Here is a 20,264-nt window from a genome sequence, read left to right as displayed (position 1 = left end):
TAAAAACAATCTCTGCTCATAAAGAAAAATTATTTTTCATTCTTTGTATTTAGAATTTAATGATCATGAATTTACTATTTTGATTTTTAACCTATCTCTGGCACAGTTCTATTTAAAACATTTAGTGTTGACAGAGGTTTTTGTCCTGCCCAGTCCTGCAGCTGTTCAGTCCCAAAGAAACACACAGAGACCTACACTAATTATAAACTGATTGGCCTATTAGCTCAGACTTTCTTGTTAACTAATTCTTACATCTTACAGTAACCCATAATTTTTGTCTGAGTTAGCCACATGACTTGGTACCTTTATCAGTGGAGCATTCTCATCTTGCTTCCTCTGCATCTGACTACAGATTCAGTCTTTCCTCTTCCCAGAATTCTCTTGTTTTGGTGGCCCCACCTATACTTCCTGCCTGGCTACTGGCCAACCAGCATTTTATTAAAGCAATACAAGTGAGGGATCTTTAGAGGGTAGAAGACCATTGTCCCACAGCAATTTAGAAATACTTAAATACATCATTTGTTGAACACAACAACACAAACATGTTCTCAACAGGCATGTATTTTACTTCCTCCCTCCTAAAGGCATAACAAAGGAGGGAAATTTGGCCAATTCTTGCTCTAGATCTAAAGTCATAGACCACTGAAGTTGAAAACACACAGTCTCTTCTTTAGGTACACATTTGATTTTCATCTGCTTGAAATACTTTGGTAACCTAATAAAAGAAAAGAAGCTACATATTTATATGAAGAATTGACAACTGACTGTGGTTGGAGAGTTTTTCATTTTCACTCAGGACATATAATAATAATTTTAACATAGCATTAGAATGACAGCAACAAGCACTGACTTGATTTAGTACATTTTAGTAGTACTCATCTAAAATAACAGGTACACTACCTGTAGATGGTCTCACAGCACACATAAGCAGGAAAACATTGTCAAGAAGCTGAATCCCTAGCAATGTGCCCAAGTTTTCCTCATTTCTTAACCATCTCCTCTCAATAAGAAGCAGCAAGCGTTCAACATTGTTTCAGTGCACAAAACCTAACCAAGTGGATTCTTATTTAGGGATGTGAAATCATGGGTATCTCCCCAAAGGAATGGTTATAAATAATTTGAACTTTTGAGTGACGTTATCGGGAAAAAACAGGAGAGGTAAGCATCAGTGAGTTCAAAACACCCACTGCCAAGCATCTGGAGAAATCTGAGTTCTAGAACCAGACCAAAGGACTTGTGCTTCATAGCTAGTTTTCTAAAATAGCAATCAATATGTTCCATTGCAGGTAATTCTAAATTTGAGTTCTAAATGCAATCCAGAGGTTAACATTTAGAATGTCCATAACCCAGGTTTGTAAAAACTCTCTGTGTCTACACAAAAGCAGAAATTCCTCTCTGGTGTTTATTGGCCATGGTGTGGAACTGGTACTGATGTTCTAGCCTAGAAGTGAAATACCAGACATTCCTATGTCTTTGAACAGAACTAGTCACATAGCTCTATTGTATCACAAATGGCCAGGAAATACAAACTTCCTATAGGCAAGCAAGACATAGATGTGGAGATATTTTTAAATTATACTATGGTTCTACTAATATAAACAAAGGAATAACCCTGAAGGCATCGCAGGGTGAAATGTGGGATTTTGTAACCCTGGGTCTATGGAATTACAAAGAGATGAACACATAAGAAAGTCAAACTGGGATGGGGACTTGGCTTAGTAAGACCACTTGCTAGCAAGAGTGAGGACCTAAGCTCAGATCCCCCCACACATAAAAGCTGAACACAACTGCAAGTTCCTGTAGCTCCCACACTCAGAGAAGGAGCAGAAATAGAAAAATCTTTGGAGCTTGCTGGTCAGTCAACAAAGTCCAAAATTGGAAGCTCCAGGTTCACCAAGAGACCCTTCTCAAAGAAATAAGGCCATTTGAGTAATATGTCAGGCCTCTTCACTGCAAGTGTGTGAGGATGTGTGCCACACACCTCTGCACACATATATACAGCTATATAAATGACAAGTCGCACATAAAAATAAAGTAATATAAAATAAAAGGGCTGAGCAAGTTGTACTTAGCTTGTACTTAGTTGTACTTAGCAAAGTACTGCTTATAACCTGTGGAAAGGCAGTGTTTGCTTCGTGGTCAAGTCTATACAAGGTGACTTAGTATCTGTCACACAAGAACTCAAGTGGTATAATGAAGAACCACCTGAGCAATGAATTCAGAAGAAGGAATAGAAACATAGAAAATTTAGCCATTTACTCTTCTTACAAAATGGCACTGTTTCCTGGAAAGATGTGAGGTTCATGCAGAAGCCACAGAAAATTACCAATCTTTTATTTCCCTGGGCTTAAAGAATATGGTCCTCAGACTCACACCAACAAGGCTGCAGAAGGCCAACATACTAGATAACTGGAGAAGCCCTTAAGTTTGGATTTTGGCCACGTAAAAAGATGCTTCCTTGCTTCCTCCCCCTGATTCTGAAATGTTTCTGCCCTCTTGAATGGAATCCTGGATCTTTTATCTGTGGCCCTTCCCAAGCTTTAGATGCTAATCTCTGATTGTGGATTTAGCTTTTACACTGAGTTTATCTATATTGCTGAGACTTTGTTTATTCTTCAATGCTGTTGGTTACCTCACTTTATAAATGAAGAAACAAAGAAGGGGAAACTTTGTTGAAAGTTCAATCTCATACTATGATTTTATAGTGATGTCAAAATGGGAAACAAGGTTCACTTGAATTCAGGGAGAAAGAGAGCTGCGGACTTTCCCCATGAGAGTCAAAAGAAAATATAGAAGGTCCTCACAGGCAGGGTTTTAGGGATGTCCTAGACATGGAATTATATGTGTAATCAGATACACAATTCAGGCTGTCTGAAATCTCCTTTTAAAACTTTAAAAGAAGAAGGAACATGAATCTATGCAGTGAAATTGAAGGCAGTTCCAATCCAGACAGAATGCTCCCTCTGCTGGCGGTAGCCTGTCCTAATCCTAATAATATTAACCAAGTCCACTATATGCCCAGATCAGGGCATGCATGTGCTTGATTAGCAATACCAGGAACGATGGGTGATGGTTTCAGAAGCCAAAGGGCAAAGGAGCAAGCTTCCCTTTGGCTAGAAAATAGAGTACTCATGGCATAGCCTACGGCATTTCCTCAAAAATAGGTCCAGAAAGAGGACATATATCTGCAGAGCTAACACTCAAATTACTTCTTCCATCTTTAACCAAAGCATTTTCAGCAAATACTACATCCTCAAAACTCTTAGAGTGAACAAGAACTCAAAATGAGGTTCTTCTTAGGAATTTGTCAGTCTTACAGACATTGTTTATGTGGAATGAATTTCCTTCCCATGCCAAAGATAACAATTCTGGCTCAGAGCTGTAACAATATTCAAGTTGTAGCGGAGTATATTCTGTGGCTGTACAAGAGGCTTCTACCATTTGGATGGATTTGCCATCAAAGGTCAAAGCATATGTACATATCACATCTATACATACCTTAGGGGTATGACATATGTATGCACTGATATGCAGTGACACAGGTACCCTAAATACCACATAAACAGTCATACAACTACACCTATACCATATATATATATGCATGAATAATAATAATGGTAATTATAGACACAAGTCTCATATCCATATATATAGAAATATACAAGAGAACACACAAGCACACACATAATATTTATGGGTCTGCTATATACTTACACACAATCACACATATACCATACATAGATATATCTCATACATGTGCCATATTCACACATAAAAACATATTAATTCATACTATTCATGCTCTTGTACACATTTATTACACATTTTACACAGTCATAGTTACATCACACATACTTGTACACTCATGAACACATCATATACACAAAAACCAAATACTTTCAATTTTCCAAGATTTAAAAGAAACATACTTAATTTTTTTAAAAAAAAATTACAATTTAGAGGGCTAAGGCTATAGTTCAGAGGTAGAGGGCTTGCCTAGTATGTGCAAGGCTCTGGGTTCAATTCTCAACATTACTAAAAATAAACTCATAGTTGCTTTTAGTAATTACTCTGTGCACAGCCCTAAATAGGATATCTTTATCACATACACTCAGCACCCATCGAGGCTCAGGAAGCTTTGTGGAAGGGGAGGCAGAAAACAAGGAGAATGGAGAGAAATGCTGTGAAATGCTGTCTTCTGACCATGGCATGGCCATTGCATCAACTCACTGCAGCCAGGATTACCTGCACAAAACAAGCACAGGCTCAAGCTAACAATATGTCAACGTTCCACCAGATAGCTTTCAGTGGGTTCAGTGGGTTACCCATAATAAACAATTAAATAAGAAAGGAGAGAACATGAAGAGGAAGAGAGAGGGAAGCCTGTGGGGGGGTGCCTGAAGAGTGGGAGAGAGAAGTTCAGGTGCATATGATCAAGATACATTGTTTACATGTATCAAATTGTCAAAAAATAAATATTTTATTTTTTTAAAGAAAGAAAAGCCCAAGGAGACACTTCCAGGCTATAATATGTAATCAGAAGAACTAATACAAAGAGAAGAAAATGTGAGAATGGGAAGACTTTAGCCAGGTGAGTGATACAAGTCTGTAATTCTAGCACTTAGAACTAGACAAGCCTGGAAAACACAGTGGGTTCCAGGTCACTGTGGATTAAAGCAAATTCTAAACAACACAGAATAAATCGTAGAAAGTGAGAGCAGAAGTAATAAAGGCCGTGCACACACAAGATCACAGAAGGTGAGTAAATCAGCTTTCTTCAGGAACAACTCAGAGATACAACTGTGTCAAGGTGTGCCTACCTAGATGTTTCCTGTCCACCTCCCCACAGATGGGAGTAGGTTAACTATGGATGAGCATCCCCTCTTTACAAGCATTTTCTGAATACCTACCCTAGTAAAGTCAGTGTGCTAACCTAAAGTACTTAGTAGACTGGGCAATCTAAAGGCTAGAAGCCATGTAATGACAATAGAAGACACTCCAGAAATGGTAAGCAAAATCAAACTACAAAAGCTCTTTTCTTTTACATTCACCTCCTCCTATACCTGCTTAGGACTCAGTCCGACTCCTTCTCCATGGAAATGGAGTAGATGCTGATGAGCTCAAACGAAGCTGAGTACGGAAAGCAGAGGGAAGTCATGGAGAAGGACCAGGAAGAACCCGTCCTAGATATGGGGCCCATATGGAAATATTTTGGGCAGCATATTGAGATTCTTACACGTGTTGCATTGGGAGCATGTGACTGTACATGATAGCTTTATAAACTGCATTCTGCAGTGGCCAAAAACCTTCTTGATTGTATCTAGGAAAAAAACAGCCTATATTCCTGCTTGCCTGCCTGGTTAGATATTCCCAGAGATGGTCCACTCAGCCACCCACTACGGGTCACTCTAGGTTTCCTGGCCTGTGTAAAGCCCAACCTGAAACCCAAGTTAATGAACCACAAAGCCATCCGCCACCCCTACATGCCAGTTTATCAGTCCCCACAACAACTCTGCTGACCTAGGAACATGGGGAGCCACACTTGTAACCCCCAGAAGACTAAAAACCAAACATTGTTCAGTTGAGCCACAACATGACAAGTTGGTGGTAACAGCAAACAAAGATGCAAATACCCACACAACAGAGACAAGTCCAAATATTCACACCAAGAAACACAACAAATCACCTACCTCAAGATATATAAAACACATTGGAGGAAAAAAAAATCACAATCAATCAGGCCAACATGCCTTCTGTGCCTTTTGATAAATAAAAATGGCACCCATAGTTCATAGGGAGTGGCACTATTAGAGATGTGGCCTGGTTGGAATAGATGTGGCCTACTTGGAGGAGGTGAGTCACTGTGGATAGGCTTTGAGGTCTCTGAAGCTCAAATGTAGACAGGGATTGTGCTCAATGGGTCCCACCTCTTACCGAGGGGCTATTGACAGTTGATAGATACTGGAGGAGGGAGAACATTCTTCTTTGAGGGTGGGTCACTGGAAGGTTCCCTGAGTTTCAATGGATGATATCACACACATGCACATATGGACAAAGCTAACTGGACTTAGTGGATTATCAAAAGGCAAAGGAGGAGGAAAAGAAGGAGGAGAAGGCAGAAAAATAAAGAAATATGAAGTTTGGAGGGGGACCTACTGAAGGGGAATTGAAGAAAGGAATGAGGGTTGGAAATGGTAACATTACATTTCATGTTAAAGGACTGTGTTTCAAGTCAGACAACTGTAAGTCTGTAGTCCCAGGACTCAGGATGCTAAGGCAGGAGGATTACAAGTTCAAGGCCAGGTTGGGCTATATAACAAGAACTATACTTGCTCCCCAACTCCCATCCCCTCCACCCCCAGGTATTTTACAGGTTGTGTTTTATGTTTTCCAGAGTTTCTTTCACTCTTGAAACCATTCAGTAAATTTTGACAGTCTAATGGATAATCTGAAAATTCTCAATAATTGTTTCTCAGGCCTCCTTACTCTCCAGCCATTACTCAAATCACAAGTGTTTTCATTTTTACATTGAACTTCCTAGAATCTTTTTCCTCTATATTCAATATTTATCAGCTAACCCAAGATTTGTCATTTGATAGTCTGTGTACTGAAAACACTGCCAATTAACTTATATAAATGCATCTCAATTCCCAGTGTGATAAAATATGTACTTTACTTTGACAAAATATCATATACAATTAGTAGAACCTGCACATTAAAATAGGAGTTGTCGAGCATGGCACATGTCTTTAATCCCAGAACTCTAGAGGCAGAGGCAGAGACAGAGACAGGTGGACCTCTGTAAGTTAGAGGCCAGCTTGGGCTGCATAGCCAGCCAGGGATACCTAGTAAGATCCCGTCTCAAAAAAAAAAAAAAAGAAAAGAAAAAAGAAAAACCTATAGAAATAAGACTAAATTGTCTCCAAAATATAGTCTAAAACTTAGTGTATTTAACCAGAGAATCAGATGGCTTTATTCTGTTCTAATACATTAATAAGCATAATCAGTTATAAGATTTCTACTCTGTATAAATAATTATCTTCAATAAATCTGAGATTTAAGGGATGGAGAGATGTCTCAGCAGTTAAGAACACTGCCTGCCTGCCCTTCCAGAAGTCCTGAGTTCAATTCCCAGCAACCACATTGTGACTCACAATTCTTTGTAGGTGTGTATGAAAATCTCAAACAACAAAAAACAAAAATAAATGATCCATTTCCAAAAATAATAATAATGGCTTCACCTTTATTACTTCTCCCTTGGTTGTCTCCCAGAACTGGAAAATGAGACCCTATTGTTGACGACACACCACATATTGGGCATAGGCCTTGGAATAATTGAGGTGTAACACACCTGGAAGATTCCTTCTTAAGGACAAGTTCTCATAGTATCTGGTGGTGCTAAACAAACTGCCCATCACCCTTGTAAGCCCATGAAAGACCTCAGATCCCTCTTTAAAAGACAAAGATAAATGACATCCTGATGAGTGTTGACTTAGATGCTTTAAAACATTCTTTCTTCCGGAAGCTGTGTCTGTAGGAATCACATGAGTGCTTGCTTACTTACGGCAGAATGAAACCACTTCACCCAGCCTAAGCAAGAAACCCCCATGCTGTGATCTCTTCTGCTTTTACTTTTCCTTCTCCTTCTTTTAGGAATACAATATCTTCTGAGTCTCATCTTGAATACAGTGGCCAACTTCACCAACTACTCTGATGGCTGAGTTTGTCCCAAGCTACAACAACTACATCAAGAACAATTATCCCTGAGAAGTCTCTCAGTCAATACAGAATAAATGGCCTAAGTTAAGACCCAGTATGCAGGCTTTAAGTGTACTTTATAGTGTAGGAGGAGGTGATCTTAGACCTAAGTACTTGACATAAGAATGTCTCCTTGAAATATAGGCACACTTGAAAGAAAGGTAAGTTACTGTTTTTCCTTGACTATAGTTATTCTACTCATAGACATTCTAAACATGTCCTTCTACAATTACAGCGGCCCCTTGGGAATGAAGGTAAGGATTCAGAGCATAAATAAGTACTACAGTCTCACTTTTCCTGTGTCCTGGAGCAACAGCTTGTGCAACTACTCAATAACGGTTCTGAACTGGCCTTAGTAAGTAACAGTACCATAACTGTACTTTTTGTTACCGAGTCTGAACACCTGAGTTTAAACTCGGTCGTTCTGCATGGTCTAAGAAGAGTGCCAACTCCTGCAAATTGTCCTCTGACCTCCACAATGCTCCATGACATGCCCCACAGTAAGTAAATAAATAAGTAGGTAAGGAAATAAAGATAACAAAAACTAAAGAAGCCATTTAGCTTAGGTCTTGCATATTTGTCTATTAATTTTGATCTTACTAAATTATACTTTTGGTTTTTTTAATTAACTTACCCTTACTTACTTTTTTATACAAAATCTATTTTGTTCATATTCTTTCTCCACCTCCACCTCTTTACCCAGACAACTTCATGTCCTTCCTCTCTCAAAAAAAAAATAATAATAATAATTAAAATCAAAGGAAAGTAAAATAACAAAACAAAAAACACTAAGACAAAAAAAATGTCAAAACAAACCAAAAAGCACTATAGAAGAAAATTGGTTTTTTTTAAGGCCTTTCAGGGGAATTGTCTATTGCTTATCAAAAGCTTTAGTGGGTTTATTATTGGTTTTAGCCAAAGGCAGTTTTCAGCTGCTGGTGGTAACACTGATAAGTCAGATCTTGGGGACAGGGATGGATTCACAAACTTGTTCTTACAAAATCCAACTGAGACTCCTACCGTCTGCCTTCCATCCTTGCCAATGGTGATTTGGTATTCCTTGTTACTTTGGAACTAGGGTTTGACAATGGTTTGGGTTCCACGTAGTAATTATCTTGTTGGCAGAAGTGACAATTCCACAGGCATCTGTGAAATTATAAACATGGAAAAGCATGCTACATTGCAAAGGACAGCACCCACAACAAAGAATCATCCAGATCACAAACGTCAATAATTGCAAGATTGGTAAGTGCTAGAATCAAATTGGCACAGCATCTGTTCACTAAGGCTCTTCAGCTCTGTGAGAAAACACATTTAACACTATAAGATGAAGTAAAAACAAGAAAATGAGGCTAGGAAATCACAAGCATTTTAGAGTAAACAGAACAACTTCCTGGGATGTAAGCTTTTAGGCTAGCTGGTTAATATTAAAAAATGCTTCTTAAGCCAAAAGCATTGATTTAATTAGAGTGATTCCAAATGTTGGTTCTTGTTCTCTGCCCAAAGTAACCGTGCTAATTTGTCCCAAGAGAAGAAGGAGGAAAGTTTAGTCTCTTATGAACCTTTGAAAAGATTCTCTAGACTCTTCCTACTAAAACATAGTTCAGAAAACAACCTGAGAAATGAAGGCATTCTAGTCCCAGCCCCCGACTTTGAAATGAATTCTGTTAAGAAGATCAACAAACCAGGAGAGTATGTGTGCACTGAAATACACTGTACAGACACCATAGCAAGTGTGTGTACTGCGATATAATTTTAAGTTTATAAATGCCCAGGGATGGCTTGCTTTCATGCCTTCAAAACTCTCTAACACACCAGACGTAAATTTTCAATATCAGACACGTATCGGCATAATTTCTGGTCTGTTTTGTTTATATAATGATTGTCATTTAAAGGCCAGTGAACTGAAACACAAATTAGTTCACATTCTCCCTCAGTTAAATAGTTAATGATCTGCAGAGACGCTCCCAGGAAGATGTCCTTTAAAGAAGCTCTGTGGTCCTTTCATAGCGTCAGTCATTACACTCCTGACTGACCCACTTTGCATGAAGGATATTTAAGGCCCAGTGGTGGGTGTGGCCACATAGAGTCCTCTTCTGCAGAAATATCTCCAGCATGCCTCCCATACACACATATGCATAAACAATGTGCATATAGACCATATTCCTTGCCTATGTCCTCAAAGTAAAGTGCCTCTTTGTTGGGACCTAATGGAGTCACCTACTCACCTCTCCTGTTGGTGACCTTTCTTGCCCTTGTTGTTCTGGGTTTCTGAGAAACTTTCAAGTTCCGTTCTCTCAGAGTTGTTTACCAACCCTGCTTTCTGAGTACGCATTGCCTTGGCCCTAACCTGAGGATCTGGCGATGAGGTCTCCATCCTGTTGACCCACCTGTCTGGGTTAGGTATAAAATACCCTTGGTGATGTACAATAAAGGACTTCTGATTCTGCAACATCCAGAGTGCGTGTTTCATTAATCCTGACGTCCTTCGCTCGAACTCGATATCCAGGCTGCGCTGGCACGGGCACCTCTTAACAACTTTGTTCCTTCGCAGACCATGTACAGATTGTGGATCTAAATCATTAATTTACCCCCAAAGGGATTCAACAAGAAACATAGGCATATATGCCTTCATGCCCTCAGGACTGGCTCACCCGTGTCCCCTGACAACAGGGTCAGCCCTAGAGTGCTACAGCTGGTCAGGGGCAGAGCCAGTTCTCCCACTGGATGGCCCCAGAACCAGTTCTCTTACGTGCCGCAGGTGGACAAGGGAAGAGAGGGTATTTTTTTCCTCATCCATGCCACGACATGATGGGAGGGAACTGGACGCGACACACGACTAGTCCTGATGTTCTCATGACCCAGCCAAGCCAGCTCAAGACTACGCCTGTCAACAGGGTCAGCTCTATTCTGCTGCCCGGATGAGGGATGGAGCCTGCTCTCCCAAGTGCTTCTTCCAGTGGGGGGCAGTGACAGTTCTCCCCCTCTCGTGATCTCAGGACCAGCCAGCTCTGCCACCTGCCACAGGTGGCAAGGGGCTGGGGAGGGGGGCGGTCATCTCTCCCTCTCCCACTTCGACACAGCCACATGGCCGGTGAAGGGTTGGGCACGTGATCACCTGTGTCCCTGTCAATGGGGTCAGCTCTACTGTGTTGCCCAGCTGAAGTACAGGGCTCACTCTCTTGTGTGTTGCAGCCCATGAGGGGCAGGGTCATCTCTCCCACTCTCGAGACCTAGGACCAGCATTTCCCGCCTGCAGTAGGTGGTGAGAGGCGAAGGGTGTGGGGTCAAAGGAGGTATCTCTCCCTTGCCGGTACGATGCGACAGACCGTGGGGCTATCATCTCTCAGGGCCAGCTCACCGGCACTCTTGCCAGCAGGGAAGATTCTACTGTGCTGCCCTGAAGAGGTACAGGGCTCACAGCCCTATCCTCACGGCTTTCCGTGGTACCAGGAGCCAGACATCAACACAGACTGAGATTACAGCAGAGTCACAGACACAGACGTGGTCCCTGGCAGCAGCGCAGGCCAGGACGACATGATGTAGCAAGAGAAAGGGGATGCCCCAGTCCCATCTCTTGCCTCCCGCAACGGGCAGGAGAGCCAGCCTCGGGGGGCATAAGAATGAAAAAACTGGCCCTACCCCTCACCAAGTGCAGCAATCCAGAGAGCTGGTTCTGTACCTCTCCTGGGTGAAACGGGAGAGCTGGCCCTGGTGGTGTGGGTGAGAGTGAGACGGACCAGAAGGTGTGAAAGCAGAACTGGTCCCACTCCTTGTTGTCTGCTACATTGGGTGAACTAGTTGGGGGCAGTGCTGGAGAACTGGCCTGCGTGGTGAGAGTGAGAGAAAGCTGGTGGACTGACCAATCCGCAGCCACCCTGGCCCAGAACCTAGGGTGATGAGTTGGCCAGCCACAACATCCACCCCATCTATGATCCGTTGGAGCACACGAAGGGGCAGCACCTGCAGATCCAAAGCTACAGGATCTCCAGGACACAGGATATAACAGGATATCCAAGGGGAGTCCCAGTGATAGCCCAGGATCGATAGTGTAGCAGAAGCCAGAGGCCTGAACCAGATGGATGACCCATTGCAACGAACACTCACAAGTAAAGATGTATGGGCTAAAGGGTAAACTGTGTGACTCACTGGGCCACACCACAGCTTCTACACTGAGACCTTTTCTTTCTTTCTTTCTTTCTTTCTTTCTTTCTTTCTTTCTTTCTTTCTTTCTTTCTTTCTTTCTTTTTATTGGTTGGTTTGGCTTTTCTTTTAATTTTTGTTTTGCGAAGAGGTGGCAAGGGCAGAGGGCAGAAGCGAGAGGACAGAGAGATGAAGGGGTTCAAGATGCATGATGTGAAATCCACAAAGAATCAATAAAAAGCTTTAAAGAAAAAAAGCATACAGCAATACTAGTGGCAAATGGATGTTTTTGAAAACTGTTACACAGTTTTTCTCGTGGATAGAGGGAAGCACATGGGAACCTCTCCTCCCACACACCCACCCACACACACCCACACACACACAAAAAGTCATTGTATTTTTATTTTTAGAGACTTAGCTATATAAAATTCCATCTGCAAAATGAAGAGTTCTGTTTTAATTTTTTTAAAAAAAGAAAACAACCAAAGGACACGGGGGCAGATGACTAGTCAGGTGTAGCTCAGATACAGCATCCTACAATCTGACAGAACCAAGAGTGAAATGATAAATCAAACGTGTCAACAACTATTAACAGACACATAAAAATACTTACCTTAATAGTAGTCAATTAGAACTATTTTTCCACTATGCTATCATGAAAAAGCATTTAAAATTTTTACATTTTTATTGTGTGTTGATGTGGAATTCTCCTCTGTGTGCTGTGAATATCATTGGTTAATAAAGGAACTGCTTTAGGCCTATAGCAAAACTATAGGGGAACAGAGCTAGGTGTGGAAAACTGAGTGCTGGGAGAAAGGAGGTAGAGTCAGTGAGAAGCCATGCAGCTCCGCCAGAGACAGATGCCAGAACTTTTCCCGGTAAGACACAGCCTCGTGGCAATACACAGATTAATAGAAATGGGTTAAATTAGTATGTAAGAGTTAGTCAATAAGAAGCTAGAGCGAATGGGCCAAGCAATGTTTTAAATAATATAGTTTCTGTGTGATTATTTCAGAAATGAGCAGCCGGGACCCAACGAGCAGCCTTCCTACTACAGTGTGTAGAGAGCGTATATGTCCCTGAAACAACATGCACATGAAGGTCAAAGGGCATACAGGAATTGGCTCTAGCTCTCCACCATCAGAATCCTAGGGATTGAATGTAGGCTATTGGGTTTAGCAGCAAGCCTCCTTACTCCCTAAGCCATATTACTGGCCCACATTTTTTTAAAAAAAAAAAAAAAGTATTTTCAAAAGCACAGTTCTCTGGAGCATAATAAAATAGACAGTCATAAAAGTGTAAAAAGGCTCTAAGAAGATAAGATTTTAAGAGTAATTGGACAAATATGTACAAAATCTAGGTGATAAAACAGAAATAATTTAAATAGGAACACCACATTTCAAATTTCTTTTAGGAAAATAATTTTTAAAAGCACACAATTCAAGGTATAAAACTAAAAATTGTTTAAAAGATTTTCCATTAAGGAGAGAATGAGTTACTGAAACCGTGTTACCTACGGAACTGTTTTTCCAGGTTCAAGCACCATCACACCTAGAAGCTTCTGCAGCCATTGTCCAGATGACTTGACTATTGCTCAAGTCATGGACAGACCTCAGAGCCAACTAGCCTTCTACTTATGTTTTCCAAGCATACATAGTATATGAGTTACAAAATTATGGAGGCTTCCACAGAGGTTTTAAAGGATGTCGGGATAACATGGTCTGATTCTGAGGAAAGCCCCGAGGAAAGAAATACATGAAACTGTGAACATGAAGTGTCAGCCACAGTAGTAACCCCAGGATGCTGGAAATGCCAGAAACATGGAAGGCTGCAGAGAAGAGAAACTTGTGCAAGTGAGCTCCTTATGAAAAAAATCACTTGGCACCTAAAACTATCGGAGCTCCCATCAGGACATTGAATTTCTAGGTATCTTTGTAAAGTCTCCTTTTTCTGTCTCTTGTTTTATTAATTTGAATAATATCTTTCTTTGATTAATTTGGTTAGAGGTTTGTCAATTATTTTAATTTTTTTCAAAGTGTTGGCTACTGGTTTCATTGATTCTTTGTATTATTTTTCCTTTCTACGTTTTTCATTTCAATACTAATCCAATTCTAATTACCTATTCCTCTGTACTTTTCTGTCATTGGTTACTCTTGTTTTTCTGAGACCTTCCAGTGCATTTTTAAGTGATTAATTCATATCTTGTGTTTTTGATATGGATACATGGGGCTACAAACTTCCTTCCAATGACTGCCTTCATTGTGTCATAGATTTTGCTATGCTCTATTTTAAATTTCTTTCTTGATTCTTTCCCCCACCCAATTTTGATTCAATGGTATGCTGTTTAGCTTCTATAAGTTTGTAAGCTTTCTGTCATTCTTGTAGTTACTGTTGATATCTAGCTTTAACCTACAGTGAACAGAATATAGGATGTGATTTTAAGTTATTTGTATTTTAGAGGCTTGTTTTGTGTCCAAATCAAGGCATTTTGTGAAAATTCTTTCATGGACTTCTAAGAAGAATGTACATTCTTCAGTGTTTGAGTGTGATGTTCTGTAGATATCTCTTAGGCATTTATGGTTTATGCTGTCATTTAACTCCAGAGTTTTGTGCTGTGGGACAATGATCTGTACCCTGTCACTTGTATTTTAAATAAACACTGATTGGCCAGGAAGTAGAGGCAGGGCAACCAGGCAGGAAGTAGAGGCAGGGCAATGAGAACAGGAGAACTCTGGGAGAGGAAAGTGCAGTCTGCAGTTGTCACCCAGACACAGCAGAACAAGCAGGATGAGAATGCCTCCCTGATGAAAAAGGTATCCAGCCATGTGACTATCACAGACAAGAATTATGGGCTAATATAAGTTATAAGAACTATAAGAAGCCTGAGCTAATAGGCCAATCAGTTTATAGTTAATATAGACCTCTGTGTGTTTCTTTGGGGCTAAAAGGCTTTAGGACCAGGCGGGACAGAAACCTCGGTCAACATTTTTGAGTTCAGTTTTTTTTTCTAGATGCGTTTAGTTTTTCTAGTGGGGTATTCAAATCACACACTGTCTATAGTTTTAAGTCTAATAGTGTTTCTTTTATGAAATCAGATGCTCTTAGCTTGAATGCATATATATTTAGGATTATAATATCCTGTTGTTTTTTCTTTAATGAATATAGAGTCATTTTTAATCTCTTCTGATTAGTTTCATTTGAGGTCTATTTTGTCAGATATTAGAATAACTATATTTGTTTGTTAATTCCGTTTGCCTGGAATACCTTTTTCATCCTTTCACCTAAGGTGGTGGGAGATAATGGTAAAGGAGGAAATATGGAGAGGGACAAATAACACTAAAGAACATTTGAAAAACCATATGGAAACCTACTGCCATAGAATCTTTCTAAAATATATACATATATGAAAGAAATCTAAATGGAGACACCATCTAATGGGGGAGGAAATTTCCCAACTAGACATTTTATGCCACTAACTAAAAACCTCCAGTTCCAAGAAAGGGTTACATCTTATTGAGTTGTTCAATAAAAGGGGCCTTAGGGACTGCCCCCCAAACAAATCATCACAGACTATTGCCAAGGCTTTTTGCTATTATCCACAGCCTAATGGTAAGGTCCTATTGCTAAAGATACAGTTTTACTTATTTCAGCAAACATAGAGAAATAAATGTTGGTGCCTAACTGTGAAGCTTCATTCTTACTGACTAGCATTCATCATACTGTAAAATACTCTCCACATGATAGAAGAAGAGAAATGAGCATCCATATCATCCAGCTACAAACTTTGCAACCTGCAACACTGACCTTCCTGCCAGATATGCTGATGCAATAGTGGCACAAATGTTACTGAAGTAACCAACGATGTTTTTATTGGATTTAAGCCCCACTCCATGAGATGGAACCCATACCTGACAATAATAAAGTCACTGGCCAAGAATATGAGACTAGATAGGTTCCAAGGGTCAGCAGTAAAACCTACTACTATATTCTGATAAAGGAACATAGCAATGAAATGGCTTCTAATGACATATTGCTATGTCCATGGATCAGTGCCTTCTTCAACCCACATTGGAAAAGCTTCTTCTTACAGTAGATGGGAATCAACAAACAGACTCACAAGTATACAGTGAGCAGAGAGTGAGAGCACTCAAAGGATCCTAAATGGAAAGTCTTCATAGACCTATTCTCTAAAAGTTCATGTATATGCATAGAAGAAGAGACAGAAAGATTGTAATAGCCAGATGTTGTGGATGACATCAAGGAAACAGCATCTTCCAGACACAAAAGGACTGATGATACACACATGAGCTCACAGAGACTGTGACAGCAGACACAGACAGATGGGGTCCCAACACAGAGAGAGAGAGAAGTGAACAAGGAGTCCTACCCTAATAAGGAGGCTATCTATAATTTGTGCCTACTGGAAAATGGAAGATCAGTTTTCTTTAATAGAGTCCCACTAGATTTACCAACCATACTCCATGGCATGCCTCATGCCCAGGGTAACTGACGAATACAAAACAAACTCAGTGATGTTTTTGTGGACATTTTATTCCATGTTGCTTTGTTTGGGCATATATTTTTTTGTCTTACTGATCATTTGTTTGTTTATTTTTTGTAAATGGAGGTTTCTTGCCCACCCATGAGTTTCCAAATAACCACTCTGAAACTAATATTAATTAAAAACTGTTTGACCTATTAGCTCAGGTTTATTATTAACTAGCTCTTACAACTGAAATTAACCCATTTCTATTAATCTGTATTTTACCATGAGGCTTGGGGCTTGTTACCTCACATCTTGTTTTCCTGGTTGGCTGCTGGCATCTCCCTGACTTTGCTCTATCTCCTCTGTTTCTGTGCTACATCAATAATCTGTATTGTTTTCAGTCATTTGAACTGTCCTGACCAAGCATGCAAAAGAAAGTTCTTTGTACCTAACTCTGATGTAGCCCATGGTTGCCTCTCAGGAGTTGAGTGATGGCTGCTTTTTGTTGAAGACACTTTACACATAGGACACAGGACTCAGATGATATGAGCTGGAGCTGACATGAAAGCCTTTTTCCTGTGATCTATCTTCTGTTCCAAGCATTACTATTCAAGCTGCCAAGGGAGAGAAAGAATCAAACAATCCCACCCCACTGCAACACCCACAAACCACAACAATTACTAGCACGGCAAAGTATACATAAAGGTGCGAAAAGTGGCACTCGCCTGATGGTGGCAGCCAACGGGCGTCTAATTGGACAAAAGGCTCCCTCAGCAGGAAGGAAAAACATTCCTGGTACTGGAAACCTAACCAGTTTGATCGCGATCCTTAGAAAAGAATTTACTACTGTCACTTTGCTAGACTAGCACAATTGCTTGCTACATTCTAAATTCATATTATCCTTGTAAATGGATAGTGCTCATTCGTTTCCCAGCTACCCAGACCCAAATGATCATACAAAACTATATTAATTACCACATTGTTTGACCAATTGCTTAGGCTTATTCCTACATAGCTCTTACATCGTAAGTAAACCCATTTCTATTAATCTGTGTACTACCTCAAGGCTGTGGCCTACTGGTAAGTTTCCAGTGTCTGTCTCTTTCATCAGATACATGGTGTCTCCTTGGCTCTGCCTACTCTCTCTATAATCCTTATACCCACAGATAGTGGAAGTAACAACCCCTCATTAAAGAAGCCTCTCTTTACAGTAAATGGATGCCATCAAAGAAAACCACAACTGGTCACAATGCAGAGATCAACAGATCATGGGAAGTCTAACCCCAAGGGATCCATCTACATCAGTTCCTGAACGTGAATCATATTGTAAAAACATCCATCCAACCAAAAGCCAACTAAACATTCAATGCAATCCCCAACAAAATTCCAACACAATTTTTCAGAGAAACTGAAAAAATAATCTTAAATTTCATATTCCAACATAAAATCAGCAGGAGAGCTAAAATAATCATGAGCAACAACTGCTGGAGATAACCTCATTTCTGATTTCAAATTATAACACAGAAATAAAGTAACAAAGCACCACAAAAAAAGATTCATTGAAGAATAAAATAGAACTGAAGATTCAGACACAAGGCCAAGCACCACTCGCAGATGATTGTCTTATAAAGAGGTCAGCAATACATATTTGAGAAAATACAGACTTTCTAACAAATGGTGCTGGTCCAACTGGATATGTACATGTGGAAGAATGAAACTGGCTTCATATCCATCATCCTAAAAACAATTCTCAATGCATCAAAAACCTCAGCATAAGCCAGGCGGTGGTGGTGGACGCCTTTAATCCCAGCACTCGGGAGGCAGAGGTAGGCGGATCTCTGTGAGTTCGAGGCCAGCCTGGTCTACAAGAGCTAGTTCCAGGACAGGAACCAAAAGCTATGGAGAAACCCTGTCTTGAAAAAAAAAAAAAAAAACCTCAGCATAAGACCTAATGCCTGCTGAATCCAATTAAAGATAAAATATGGGATACACTTGAACTTAGTATAAGAAAGGAAAGGGCTTGCTGAACAGAAACTGGCACAAGTCATGTAAAATTAAAAAGTTTCTGTACAACAAATAATATCCCTACGTGAACAGGCAGCATCTACAATGGAAAGAATACCTACCAGCTACACGTCTGACCGAGAGTTGGTATATAGAATATGCAAAGAACTCAAAAAAATACCTAGACATCAAGAAAACAAATATAGAAATTGAAAAATAGGATATGGAACTACATTGAGAGTTCTCGAAGTATGGAACACCAAGAAATGCTTCTTAGATGTTCAAGACCCTTTGCTATCTGGGAAATACAAATTAAAACCACTTTGAGATTTCATCTTGCCTCAATCAAAATGGCCAAAATAAAAATGACAGCATGCTAGCTAGGATGTGGTAGAGTGGTGTGCAGTGGCTTACATGAGAATGGAGTCCGTGTGCTCAGGTTTGAGTACTTGATCCCAGGGTAGCGGCACAGCTTGGGAGGGTGCGGCCTCATTAGAAGAAGTACACCACTGGACAAGGGTTTTGAGGTTTCAAAAGACTCATACTATTCCCGGTGTGCTAGTCCCTGTCTCCTAAGATGTGGGGTATCAGCTGTCCCTGCCACTGTGCCTTTGCTCTGTCATCAGAGACTCCAACCCTCTGAAACCATGAAGCCAATTCAATGCTCTCTTTAGTAAGTTGCCTGGGTCGTGGTGTTTTGCCAAAGCAACAGAAAAGTAACTCGGACAAAGTACAAACTGGGATGGGCACTATCACGACCAGTGTGGAAGTTCCTAAAGAGCTGAAGGGAGAGCTACCACACATCCAGCTATTCTTGCTCGTTCGTATGCACTGCTGAGCTAGTCACAGTAGCTAGGAAGTAAAAGCAGGCTAGATTTCCATCAACTGATGAGTTAGCAATGAAAATGGGGAGCATTTAAATAATGCGATAGTATCCAGCTGTTAAGAAAATAAAAGCATGAAACGTGCAGGTAAATGGACAGAATAGAAAACAATCAACCTGATTGAGGTAACTAGAACTCATAAACTGCAGATTCTTTTCTCATTTGTAGATGTTAGCTTTTAAGTTTTCACTGTGGTTTCTGGGTATTTAGAATGCTCAAGGTCAGATACAAAATAAGGGATCAGAGTTGGAGGAGATGGCCTTTCATGTCAAGGGAAATAGGAGACGGTGTTATATAGGGAGAAACGATCAGGAAGGATTAGATGGCACGGGCAGCAGAGGAGGGCAAGTGGACGGGATAACTAACAATAGGGGCCTTCTGAAAACCCATATGCAGAACTATACTGTAGAAGTTTCCATGGTTACTCTATAATGAGACAGCAATATACTAACATCTCACATTACCAAATAAAAAGCTCAGTACTGGGAATGGGTTAACGATTTCGGAGTTGTTGGTCACTGGGGTCGCTTAGAACCACATCCTCACCAGGCAGTGGTGGTGCATGTCTTTAAACCCAGCACTCAGGAGGCAGAGGCAAGTGGATCTCTGTGAGTTCGAGGCCAGCCTGGTCTACAGGGCGAGTTTTAGGACAGGCTCCAAAACTACACAGAGAAACCCTGTCTCGAAAAACAAAAAACAAAAGACAAAAAAGAAAGGGAGGGAGGGAGAGAGAGAGGGAGGGAGGGAGGGACAGAGGGAGGGAGGGAAAGAAGGAAGGAAGGAAGAGAGAGAGAAAGAAAAAGAAAGAACCCCTGCCCCAAACCTTACAGAACACTGGCAATGCAGTTAGTTACCCTCCAGACTTGACGAAGACACAGCTGAAAATATCATATACTCGAGTCATATTGTTGATGGTGGACACAAATAAGCAGATTCACTGTAGTATTTTCTCTGTACACATTTGACATTCTCACCAACTGAAAAAAATC

The 20,264-nt window shown here is 40.5% G+C and overlaps 1 pseudogene; it reads right to left on the bottom strand.

Moving 5' to 3' along the window:
* Positions 1-10,135, bottom strand: part of LOC130885501 (guanine nucleotide-binding protein G(i) subunit alpha-3-like) — a 98,257-nt pseudogene extending 88,122 nt beyond the window's left edge.
* Between the last annotated feature and the right edge of the window lie 10,129 nt (positions 10,136-20,264).

Source organism: Chionomys nivalis, chromosome 13 (genome assembly GCF_950005125.1).
Source record: "Chionomys nivalis chromosome 13, mChiNiv1.1, whole genome shotgun sequence".
Classification (NCBI taxonomy): Eukaryota; Metazoa; Chordata; class Mammalia; order Rodentia; family Cricetidae; genus Chionomys; species Chionomys nivalis.
The sequence above is the reverse complement of the archived record's forward strand: the minus strand, read 5'-3'. Positions and strand labels throughout refer to the sequence as shown.